This window comes from Neomonachus schauinslandi, chromosome 14, assembly GCF_002201575.2.
Source record: "Neomonachus schauinslandi chromosome 14, ASM220157v2, whole genome shotgun sequence".
Taxonomy (NCBI): Eukaryota; Metazoa; Chordata; class Mammalia; order Carnivora; family Phocidae; genus Neomonachus; species Neomonachus schauinslandi.
Genome location: NC_058416.1, coordinates 33,952,732 through 33,965,999, shown reverse-complemented (window position 1 = coordinate 33,965,999; position 13,268 = coordinate 33,952,732). Strand labels below are relative to the sequence as shown.

The 13,268-nt window shown below is 36.5% G+C and overlaps 1 non-coding gene across 1 annotated transcript; it reads left to right on the top strand.

Moving 5' to 3' along the window:
• The first annotated feature begins 851 nt into the window (after window positions 1-851).
• LOC123326692 lies at window positions 852-913 on the top strand. The gene has a single exon (XR_006541261.1). It is a non-coding gene; the product is annotated as a small nucleolar RNA SNORD66 (small nucleolar RNA).
• The last annotated feature ends 12,355 nt before the right edge of the window (window positions 914-13,268 follow it).

The following is a 13,268-nucleotide window of genomic DNA, read 5'->3' as shown; positions in this document are numbered from 1 at the left end:
AGAAATCAGTAACAGAAAGATGTCTGGGAAGTTCCAAAATATTTGAAGATTAAACAACACAATTCTAAACAACCCACATGGATAAAGGAGTCTCTGGAGAAATTACACAGTATTTTGAACTAAACGAAAATACAACTTATCAAAATTTGTGGAATTTAGAGGAAGCACTGCTTAGAAGGAAATTGATAACATTAAGTGCACATATTAAAGACTCCGATTCAATAGTCTAAGATTTTTCTACCTTAGGAATCTAGAGATAGAAGAACAATTTAAGCATATAGCAAGCAGAAGAAAATTTATAATGTAAAGTGGAGCAGAAAGCAACAAATTTAAAATCAGGAAATCAGTGAAACAAAAGGATGAGTCATTGGAAAGATAAAATATTTAGTAAATCTCTAGTCAGACTAACAAAATTTAAAAAAGAGAGAAATCACAAATTAGTAATAAAAGAAATGAAAGAGGCATTGTCAAAACTTTTGTCCTGGGTGAAAAGGATGATAAAGTAATATTAGAAACAACCTTATGCCCACAAATTTGATGGCTTATGTGAAATGGACCCATTCTTTGTAAGGCACAAGCTAACAAAACTTAAGGAGAAATAGATAATCTGAGTCATCCCATATCTATTAAAGATACTGAATCAATAATTAGAAATCTTCCAAATAAGAAAGCACCATGCCTAGATAGTTTCACTATTGAATTCTAACAAATGCTTCAGGAAGAAATAATACCTCATTAGTAATCTCTTCCAGAAAACAGAAGCAAAGAGAATGCTTCCTTATCTCATTTTGTGAGGTCAGCATTACCCAACACCAAAGCCAGACAATGACATTACAAGGAAGGGAAACTTCTTCCACTGATGACTTTTTGTTAGTGCCATGTGTCTGGGCCACAGCCCATTATTTCTTAAGAATTTCAATGCAAAAATCCTTAAAAGTATTGCAAATTAAATTCAGTAATATATTAAAAATATATAACACAAGAAGTTGGATTTATTCTAGGTGTGGACACCGTTTGAATTAATCCATCACATCAATAGGCTAAAGCAGAAAATTCAGATGTACGTATGAATTAATACAAAAAGAGCCTTTGGTAATAGATAAGACTTGGAGACATCGGTATGAACTCATGTTTATATAGGTGGTTACATATAGATAAATTTATAGAAATGTTTATATGCATGGGTTTGTATATACAAATATATTTTCTTGCTCTTTCAGATGAAAGCCTAGAAGCTACAATACCCTGGTAGCAACACGCACACCTAATGTCCAGATCTTGGTTTCTAATACCATTCTCTGGTAAAAGGAACCAGGGCTCCTTAGAGAATGGTTGATTCTAGGAATGGGACAGTAAATATGTAAGATGAGCCTGGAGCAACTTGTAGCAGCAGAAAGAAAGGAAGTGGGGAAAAAATGGCATTATCTCCAAGGAATACAGGACCAAATTGAAAGAGCTCCTAGTAGCTATACCTGAAAAAATTTGAGGAACAAAATGAAGTAGTATTGTATTATAACTCAAAGTATAATGTATGTATACTCAAAGTATAAAATAAATATCTGCAGTTCATAATTATATAAATAAATGATTGAATAAATGCATAAATTATTAATAGAGAGATGATATAAATCTCCCTTGCAGAAGAATTCCAAATAATTTATGTAGATACTATGCCCTAAATGAAGGGAGCATAAATCCTCTCTCCTTAAGTGTGGGGTGTGCATAATGACTTTTTTTCCAAAGAGTGAAGTGTGGAAAGGTAGAAAAAAAAGTTTACAGTGGAGAAGGGTAATCACTACATCAGCCTTGTGATCAAGATCAGTATTGACAGTGATAGCTAATGTTGGTAGTATGTATATACATACAATACAATGAAAATGGCACTTCTATGTCTTACAAAAGCTCATTATTTCAATCTAATTATAAGAAAAACACCAGAAAGCCAAATGAGGGGTCTCCTACAAAATAATTATTAGCTATTACTCCTCAAAAATATCAAAGTCATGAAAACATAGAAAGTCTAAGAAACTATCAGCAGCAAAGAGGATCCTAAGGAAGCATGCATAAATGTATGCCTGGAAAAGGAAAAGATACTAGGTAAAAAGTAAGAAATTCTGAAAACATGTATGGATTTCAGATAATATATCAATATTGGGTGATTAACTGTAGCAAATGTACCTTGCTAATGTATTATACCAATAATCTTTCCTGCTGTTACTCTTCATTCACTCCTTTGTTTCTGTAGGGTCTTCCAGGCCCTAAAGAAGTTGTCCATACCTGTTTGTTGTTTATTAGCTATGATACAGGAATATCTCTTGTTCATCAAGCCCCAGGTAGGAGGACATACAAGATTATCCACCTGTGATGGCATATGATTATGTTGAGCATAAGACATAAAGGGAGAGGAAATGTTCTATTCGCTATTTCTTTCAAGCTTAAATGGCCTACATAAAAGGAGAAACTCCACTGGTACCCTTAGGAAAACTTCTTAATACCTCTTTGCTTTTGTCTTTAAGTACCTGAGAAGAGTCTATTTCCTAGACACTATGTATCTTATCTACAGATTTGTCTCAAGGTTGTCCCAACATTTTGTGATTATGGGTTTCTTGTGACACAGACTATTATTGTCATCTGTCTAAATTAGCCCAAATCTCCATGAGAAACTGAACCATTGACTGGAAGCTGTGTCAGCAATTAATGAAATTGCCTGGCTTCTTCTCAGCCTGCTTTTCTTCAGCTCCCCGCCTCCCCAACTATTAAGCCTTTCTTCAGAACAGTTTCCTGTGTATGTTTAATTTTGCGCTCAATGATTTCACTGCTGAAACTGGAGCCTATGACCTTAATTACACTCAGATATTCACAACAGTGAGATTATTGTAGAAACACCAATGGGAGGACATATAGTAATTTATTGTATAGTTCACAAATCTTACATTGCTGCCCCATCCTCTTCCTGCTGAAAAGGTTCACTCTATCATGTTGCTTTGGGTGAATGAGCAAATATCCTGTCTTCTAAATATGGGCCTCTATATGGTAGAAAGGTCACAGATTTATCTCAACCTTAGGAGATTTGGAAAACTTTGGTAGAAAAGGAAAATACCCCAGTTCTCTTATTTATGAGTGCCTTTGAACCTAATATGGGTCTCATTTGCATACATCTAGATAATCTATATTTTTAAGGAGTTTTCAAAGCAAGGCAGGGGAATGTAGCCTTGAAAATAATATAAAATATCTGTATTGCAAAATATTGTAAATATTAGTTGAATACAATGAGACATTTGCTAGGGGCTGAAGAACCAGAAAATTGCAAGCGTTTAAGAGAAACATCTCTTATTTTAAATTCACTTGCAGTTCCTGGTGACTGAAAGCTGCTAAAGGAAAAAGGAGAAAATAACAGCAGCAACAAAATACCTCATAAGTTTAGTAGCTGCCCACTGATTGTAAATGTGAAGAGGACCTCTCCAAACACAAAGCCAAAATGTAGAGGAATTTTCTTTTATTAAAGCCCCTGACCTCCCGCCCATTAATGGGCAGCCTCTGAATACCATTTATATGGCAATGCTTTGCAATGTTGTTTTGTAGAATTTTATTTCTACTTCCTGGAATCAAGTCTTTGTCCTAGCCCCAATTATGTTTACACTTTTGTTTGTTTGTTTGTTGTTTGTTTTTTTCCTAATCCTGATTTCCTTCAGTCAGAATTATGCTATCTTTCAGAAAAAAACAAGCTTCTAAAGAAATGTTTGACAACACAAGATTGAATGACTTTCTCCCCAGAAACACTGTCTACCCATTTCCCTTCCTTCCTGGAGGAGCCTCGGTTCTCAGATGTTAAAAGATCAAATGTACATACAGTATTTTACGGTGACACTAAGCAGAGGTCAGAGTTTATTTTTGAAATGACTTTGCGACTGCAGCTGCATTTACAAAGCAACCTAGTTAAGCGTGCACAGAACATGGAGGGTCATGTTCAATAAATTTGGAATCTTTAGTACCCATGACACCTGTTTCTAAAGACATATAATTGAAGTTAATATTTAATTGGTTCATACATAGACCATGCTTTGCTAAAACATGGTCTGTGTATCTATAGATAAGGAAGAACAGCAGACTTGAGAAAAATTACCTAGAGACTCACATTCTAGTCAAGAGTTATACACACAAAAATCAACGCTACCTATAAATTCTCTTATCTGTTGGTTATCTGACTCCATCATCTAGAATGTAGGCTCCCTCTGGGCAGGGACTATGTATGTTCACCAGAACAATGCATGAAACATTGTGAATGCTCAAACATGTTGTTGAAGGAATAATGGCAAGAAACCTGAGTGCCCTGTAAGCTCAGAGAACAAGATACATACGTGTTATGGACTGGGTTATGTCCCCCCTAAAATTCGTATGTTGAAGTCCTAACATCTAATATCTTGAAACATGACAGTATTTGGAGATTAGGCCTTTGAAAAGGTAATTAAGGGGCACCTGGGTGGTTCATTGGTTAAGTGGCCGACTCTTGATGTTGGCTCAGGTCATGATCTCAGGTTCCTGGGATTGATCCCCACTTCAGGCTCCATGCTCAGTGGGGAGTCTGCTTGAGGATTCTCTCTCTCCCTCTCTCTCTCTGCTCCTCCCCCCGCTTGCATGTGCATGTGTGCACTCTCTGTTTCTCTAAAATAAATTAATTTTTTTAAAAAAAGGTAAAGTTGAATGAGATCATAAGGGTGAAGCCCTATTCCGATGTGACTGGTGTCCTTATAAGGAGATGAGGGTACAACCATGTACACACACACAGGAAAGACCATGTGAGGTCACATAGAGAAAGTGGTCATCTGCAAGCCAAGGAGAGAGGTCTCTGGAGAAACCAGACCTGCTGGCACCTTAATCTTAGACTTCAAGCCTCCAGAACTGTAGGAAAATAAATTTCTGTTGTTTAATACACCCAGTCTGTAGTATTTTTTTAATGGCACCCTTAGCAAATGAATATGATACCTAAGGTATTATTACTAGATAAAATATAGGATTTCTCATTAAATCTGAATTTTAGGGAGTGTTTTTTGTTTAAGTATGATGTCAAAGAACTTTATATTATATAAATTAAAATTTAACTGGGTATCCTATATTTTATTTGTTCACTCTGGCAACCCAAACCTATGAGAGATGGAGAAGTTTTTACAGAGAAGGTACCATTTGAATTAGATCACAAAAGATAAAACATTATTTTGGTGGGGGTGGAAGAGGCCAGAGAGGTCAATGTGAGCAGGCCCCAATGGAAATTTTTATTAATTTTGCTTACCATGTTTATACTGTAGCAGCTATCACAGCCCATAACCATTTTAACTATTCAGAAATGACAAATTAATTAAAAATGGAAGGTCTAACTGCCATCTATTACTCAGTGGTCTCTAAACCTGGGAGCTTTAAAAAAATGTATCAATTCTTGGGACTCACCCAGACTAATGGGTCACTAATTTAAGGTGACTAAAAACAGCTAATCAGCTCAATGTAAAAATATCCTACACCCATAAACCAAACTGGGCAGGCCGGGATCTGTTCCATGGACAGTGTCTCTACAATTGAACCTGAAATTTTGATTAAATCCTCTTCTGAAGGGAAGGCTATATTATAATTGCCCTAGGAATCATCTCTGCATCTCTATTTTATAGAGTATTGCATCAGAAACTCTTTAACATTTCTAAACAGGCTGAATTTATATTTGTGTATGTGTATAAATATGGTCACATGTTTTCCCATAACCGAATGTTAAAATAATCACATAATACTGTCTATTTTGTTTAAGAGGTTAAAATAAATAAAGCATGAATTTTTATTTATAAATTTAAAACTTGTTCTTTGGTAGTGGAGGAACCCTTTAGTCTTGAAATTAAAGCCACATGCTATTGACACAGAACACTATTCGAAATAAATGTTATGCAACCCAGTGTCTGTTCAACTACCTCTTGCAGAATTTACTGAGTCTGGGAGACTATTTTATAACTTACGTATTAAAATTCAGGGAGGTCAGTTAGTGAAAAGGAAAATACCACTAACTGCTCTTGTTGGAAGATAAAGTAATTGGCCAGCAGTGATAAATATATAAATATCTGTGTCTATTTTTCAAAGACACTGGGCTGATTGAGGAAAAAATTATGACTTAAAATCATGGAGGATAACTAACAGCAGGAGTCAAAAAATGAGACCAGGAAGAAGGGAATTAGGAGAGAAATCAAGTTGAGTATAAGAATTAAAGGGAGTCCACATAGTCACACTTAAGGGCCATTTATATTGGCCTGAAACTATCACTTAGAAGTACAATCTCTGGAACCAGACTCTTCTTTGCAGGTGGCAACTTAGTCTTATATGGGAGTATGGAGGAAATTTGTTTCTGTCTGCCCAATTCCCTTTCTTCCTTCCTCTAGTGATGAACTATATTTACTGTCTTTGAAAGAGACTTCTTGTCCCAGATGAGACTGCTAGGACTTCCGATCACAGTGACATGCTACTTTGGCCAAAAGAATGAGTGGGTGAACCAGGCAAGTCAGAATAGACCATCTCTTTGTCCATACAGTGGCTCAGGGATGGCAAAGAATATATGCCAGGTCAATCAGACATCTCCTAGGAATCTTTTATACAGTCCCTGGGAGAAAGAAATTATTTTTCCCTTGAATAGCAAGCTTTAAGGCTGTGATCTCAGAGGGGTCAGTGACTGTGTTCCCTGTAATGTGCAGAGCCCAGAATGATTTGAGGCCAACACACATGCAGTATATAGAAAGATGAGTATATATAGTCTATAACATTCTACCTCTCCCTCTGTTTCTATCTTTCTTACAGGTGCTCACACACACACATACAGACATACATACACAGAACAATTGGTGAACCTTATTTGGTTAACCTTGCTGCTGGCTCTCCTTCCATTGTGTGTGTGTGAGTGCATATGTGGTTTGGTAAATGGGCCAGCTAATTTCCCTTCTTGCTTGATGGGTTTGTGTTTGTTTCTGTCACTAATAACCAGTAAAGTCTTAACTGATTCTGAACATTACCTTTACTTTTTGTGGCCATGAATTTATTTAAACTTTGCCACATGACATTCTAGTTGACTTAAAATTATTAGAAGGAGGGAGAAGCTTCATGTTTATCTTGATACTACTACCCTTCTGTATTTGGAATCATTTTTCCTTGAGCTTCTACCTTTAGCTCTAGTAAAACAGAACATAATGTTGCAGGGTTCAGATGAGGAATGGATATTCAATGCACTGCAGATTGTTCTTTCTAAAACATTACCATGCGCTCCTGGGCCTGTTTGTGGTCTCTTAAGGATGCTTGGAATATTTCCATGTTTGGATCATTGCTCAAGCTCCAGTTACTACTCTGAAATTTACTCTTTCCTCCTCTCTTGACTGAATTCTTCCTGGCTTTCAACACCTTTTCTAAGGCTCCCATAGCAAGGAATTCTTTGACTCAAGTCGTTTCTGGTTGCTTAACTTTGAAGGATATTATGTCCTTATATATCTTCAATTAAGTTGAACATATACGATTTTTCATAAACTGAGGAAAGGCTAAATTGTCTGTAGAACTAGCCTCTAACTTTTTTGTTTTCCCATGGAGATTAATGTGCACTTGAAATATAAGTGAAGATTTCACGGAGGAGGAATAATCCACATGGACCATAAAAGACAGTAATCCAACATGATTAGAAGCTCTAACTTCTTGACTTTCTTTTGGAACGACAGAGGCAGTTGAAGTGGAAGGTGAGATAGAGTGAGGGAAAATATGAATTTATTTATAACCACTGCCTATATTCTACAAGACTTAGGGGATGCCGTATCTCCTTTGGTCTTAGCTTCTCATGAGTTTGATCCCTGGATGAAATGCTGCCTTTTAATCTTTAATTTGATTTAACTTTTTAAAGTATTTCTGCCTTTTGGGAATGCAATTAGACTTTCCAGGACATCTGTCTGTCAAGAAGGATAATGGCATTTTCAGTGCACATTCACCGAACAGGAATCTTAATCTAAGGCAGCACCGTAGGGGTTCCCTGGAAACAACAGAAAGTCATGCTCATCTGGGTCTGGTAATTTAAGAGAAGTGGCCATCCAGCTGCAGTTAGAAGCAGCTTCTCACACAGAAGTCAGCAATTATCTCTTAGCCCAGGTGACAGATGGTAGGGAAGCATTCTCTCCTAGACCCAGGAGCTTCGCTTCTACATCTGTGAAGACATTTCTCATCGGGCTTCCTTGCATATTCATAGTATGACAGGCTTCAGTGTTATCTCTTCTGCCTCTGTCAGGCTTTGCTCCTCCCTTATTCCATGCATCTTCAGTGTCCTTCCATCAAGTTCAGTTAAATCAAACAAATAGCCTAGAATCAAACATATCTATACACATACATATATACACACATGTATATGGTGTATATATACACATATATATACACACATACATACACACACACACACACACACACACACACACATATATATATATATATACACACACTTACACTTAATTCTAGAGGAATAATCTAGTGAAGAAAATCCTGTAAATTTAGGAAAAACAAAGACCACTTTCACTTGGCTGGCCTCTGGATATGGATATGGAATACTCCCATTTATATTATTTTCACACTGGTCTTTCTCGCTAAACTCCTAAGTTCCTTGAAGCCATGGACTTTCTTTTATTAACATGGTCATTCTGAACAGCCATTTAATATATGCTTGCCAAATAAATGGATAAATTAAGCAATTAATGGATTAATTGGTAGAGAATACAGTACTGCCATGCTCCAAAGAGACAGGGTCTCATGGTTGAAAGAAAAGGGAGTGTTTTAAATGATTAGGACCCCCGGATCCTTGAAAGTAGAAGATAATGTTGAGAGAAATTCTGTGCTATTTCAGTGGAAAGAATTCATTAGAGCCAGAGGTATCTGTTATCCCAGCCCAAATATTTGCCTGGATCCCAGGTTCTATTCTGACCCAAAGCCTGCAGAAGCTTTTTCCACAAAGTATCAGCACCTATTCTCATCCACCCCTTTGTAAGCTCCTAATCTCAGAGCATTGCTACTTAGTTGAGAGTCTTGTTTGAAATAACCCCCTATCCAAGGCTACATTCTTACTTTGCTTGTATATTAAGCCTGCCTCGTGACTATGCATTTCTAAGACCTTGGCTATATAGTTGAACCCCACAGTCTTTGACAACTGCATATGATATAACAGGAAGTCCTTTACACATATACTGTGTTCCATCAATATTATTTTTTAGGGGCTGCATGAAAATTAAATATAATTCTATTTATTAAGTATACTTTTTCCACTAGCAAAGATTTATCTATAAAATAGCATACGAGTTCCATGTGACATTCTCAGTTTTAGTAGAAGCCTCTTGACATCAAAAGACTAAAGTGACTTGGGAGGTTGACATTTATGTACAGCATCACAGGGACACACAGCTTCTCATAACTCATAAGATTCATGTTTGGCAGCTTTATGATGGACATAATTTTGGGGAACATGGAACACTAGTGCTTTATTTGCATTTCCTTTTTGGTTAAACTTATTGTCATCTTTTCTCGCCCAAATAATTGAAATACTTATCAATGGGGGGAAAAAAGCTTAGTATCTTATCCAGAACTTCATGAAACATGTTGTTTGGTACTTCAGTAGTGGTCCTTCATGAAGTATTGCTCAGGCATACCCAACCCCTCTGGCTTAATGGAAATATGATGATATATTCCTGAGATTTGGTAGTTTCTACCCCCTGAATTGTTTTGTCTGGTATATGAGAGATTGTGCCCTGTTCTATTACATACTAGCATAATAAATTATTGTTTCAAAACTACATCCACTATGTGTCTTAGGCATTTATAAGTAGTTACTGATGTCAGTGACTTGGCTAACCTTGCAATAGATGGGTGGATATCATAAAGCAAAGCTAAGTTGGTAAATTCACAGGCATGATGAATTTATCTTAAATTGCTCCCCGTCCAGTAGCTGGCAAGTGTGTTTTGATACAGATTGAAAAAAGCATCCTGTTTTAAAAAAAAAAAAAGTTACAATGTAAAAAATAAAAGCAGAAGTAGGTGTCACAGATTCAAAGAAATGATAGATCAAGGAAATTTTCACATTATTAATATTAACCTAAGTGTCCCCAAATCCTTCTAGTCTATACCTATTAATTCAGGAAATTTTGGTATGTATAACTAGGAGATACCAAATCTGTCCCTCAGAATGCCTCAGTTAATGTTCCATTAAGCATAGCTGGGTCAACCACTGGGCCATGGTTCAGTGCCACAGTTATTACTACACCTCACAGCTCCTCAAGGGTGTGAAGAGAGAACCCACCTGTCTTTATATCTTCAGTCTTGAGTATCAGAAGTGCCATTAATACAGTTATTTCAGTTTTTATGTGCCTATAACTTATCTCTCTGTAAGAATTGAGATGTAGTTCCAAGGATTGGACCAGGAATATAGACAAAATGTTTTCCTCTGTTCTTAAATCTAACAACAGCCTAGATCTCATATTATTCTTTTACCAGAAGGAAGTGGTCTTCTACTCTGTACCCTCCCTCCCCATATCACTTCATATAGTTAGATGCCTGGGGCAGGACATTCTAGTGCTACAGGTTCATCAACAGACTGCATGAGCATTATGTGTGAATATTTGTTGAGGGCCTACCTAGTCCAGGTGCTAAGGACTTCCAACACAGTGTGAAAAATTACTACAAGCCAATCAACACACTGAAATACAAAATTAAAAAAACACAATTTTGTTGAGTATCATGAAGGTGAAGAACATTGTGCTTTGGGAGAAAGTAGTAAGAGAAATGTGCTTCATATGGAATTAGGATGGTAAGCAAAAGCACAGGTGAGAAAGTGATTTTCATGCAGAGAAGGAGTCAGGCAGAAGAACAGGGTATGTTTTAGGTGAGGATCATCAGAGGAAAATGCTCTGGGCTGGAAATGAATGTGGCATTTTCCAGAAGTGAAAGAGAGACCCTGTGGCTAGAGTTTCTGGAGCAAAGATGAGGGTGATAATAATTTAGATTAGAGAAGGAATTGTAGTAATATAGGTTAAAGAAGGAATTGTGATCTTGAAGGCGATATTCTATGTATTCTAATTTGTGTAGGCAATATTGGACACATTCTGCTTGATCAGATTTACTCTAAAAATGATAATCCTCAGAAGTTGGCAAGGCTGATGTCAAGATTTTTTATTTGTGTGTGTTGTCTCTTCTCTGCTTCAGTACTCAAGTCCCAGAAAGGTACTTTTGTGAATGAGACCCAGAAGACACAAAAAGATAATCTAGAATAAGCTTACTTTGTGAACCTGGGCTAATCCATGCAGTCGACTGGAAGCTTCTTAAGTGAATGTGTATTCAAGTTTGATTTGGTCTCAGACCTTTTCTTTGAAATCATGAATATGTTATTGATAAGTGTGAGCATGCCTTTGAATATCCTAAAAGAGAGCAACATGGACAAACACAATATCATATTTTATGTGTCATTTGTACTTCAGGAATAAGAAACTAGTGAAGTTACTGGATGAATTATTTCAGGAGGGCTCCAAATGATCTAGTCTGGAATGACCTAACTTGGGTGGTAGAAACTGCACAGCCAGCTGATCAATGAGTCTCAGTGTTAAGATTCAACTGAACCCCCAGCTTTTGGGATACATATTGCAAGCTACTAGGAGAATACATGAGGACTGCCTGACTTTGGTATGTCAAGGCTAATGTGCACTTAATCAGAGAAGGACCTTGTGCCTCTAGACATCTGGTTGCCAAGGTAAGGTATCAACCTTGCAGTGCTTAGCCCTCAGTGACCCCACCTGTGAACTCAGTGTCCTCATTTTTCTGATTTTACAAAATTCCAAGGCAAGGATCCCATCCATACCTTGAATCCTAATTTTTTATTAAAATTTACTTCTTTCTTAATATTATGGCATAAATCGAACTACTTCATAGTTATTAACCTTTACTAACATTTTTTTTAAGAGAAAGCTCATCTTGAGTCAAGATATAAAGAAATACAAATACCTAGGTACAATATAGTATTTTTTTTTCATTGAACTTCAGTGGTTTCTAGTAACTTTTCAACTTAACCTTGGTTTTCTTTCCAATGCTAAGGAGAAGAACACCTTCAACTACTTTTTCATGAGGACAATTATTCAGTATCTCTTAGTAACATGCTGCTGTAAGAAGAACATGAAGAGAGTTAAATAGGCACTCACACTGACCTTGAGTAGTTTATGATCTAAGTAGAACATTATGATGCAGAAATATATCTTCAGGGAACACAATAGAGACTTTACATTACTTATGTGTTTAAATTATGTGCAAGCAAAAAGGCAAGGGAATTTAATTCAGTGATGAAGAAGGGAAGAACTTGAGTTTGAGGGAAAGTATCAAAGATTAGCTATGAGCTTGGAAAGACTATTTGAAGTATAAACTGCTTTAGAAGTATCTTTCTAGAAAGAAAAGCATTTCAGTGAATTGGGACTAGAAATTTCAAGCAGGAGGATTTATCTTAGGAGATATCAGGTATGTGAATGATGTTGTCTGTGAATATATTTGCCTATAAAACATGTTAGGTTGGATGATAAAGTGTACATGTTTTAGTTGTTAATAGAATATAAGTAATGGACTTGAAGTACATATTACAGGATATATAAAAAAGTGGATCAATGTAGAAAATAGGGAGGAGCCATTAAGCAATACAATAAAAGTGTACTTGGGGAGATTTATTGGAATGTGTAAATTTGGGTCAGGTGATGGAGAACTACAAATACTAAGAGCAGGTCAGCATAACTCTCATTTTAAAGCAAAAAATCTGGAAAGGGGAATATAAGTATGTCATATGAGCTGTTTCCTTTTTCTGGTCCACAAGCCAGTCTGCCTGTAAGCCCTCATTATCTTCAACTTCCTTTCTGTCCTCAGTGCTCCCCCTTCCCTTCCATGTAGTGTGTCTTTTTCAAGCTGATTTAGCATTCCCATGTTCTGGATAACAGAACATAACCTGGCTTATATCTTGTTTCTAAAATACTGTTGTAACTCAACCAGTGACAATCATAAACTAATACCCTACAGATTCACCCAAACCAGGCTACGTGAAAGAGCAAAGGGCAAACTTCTGTTTTCACAATAATTGGTTTAGTTCTATTCAGAGGAAGACTCCTTGTGATTTATATCTGGAATTCCTACAGCTTACCCAGGTCACCTAAACCTAAAGAACAAACATACATTCAAATGCAATTTCCAGTTTTTCACATTACATAAATTAT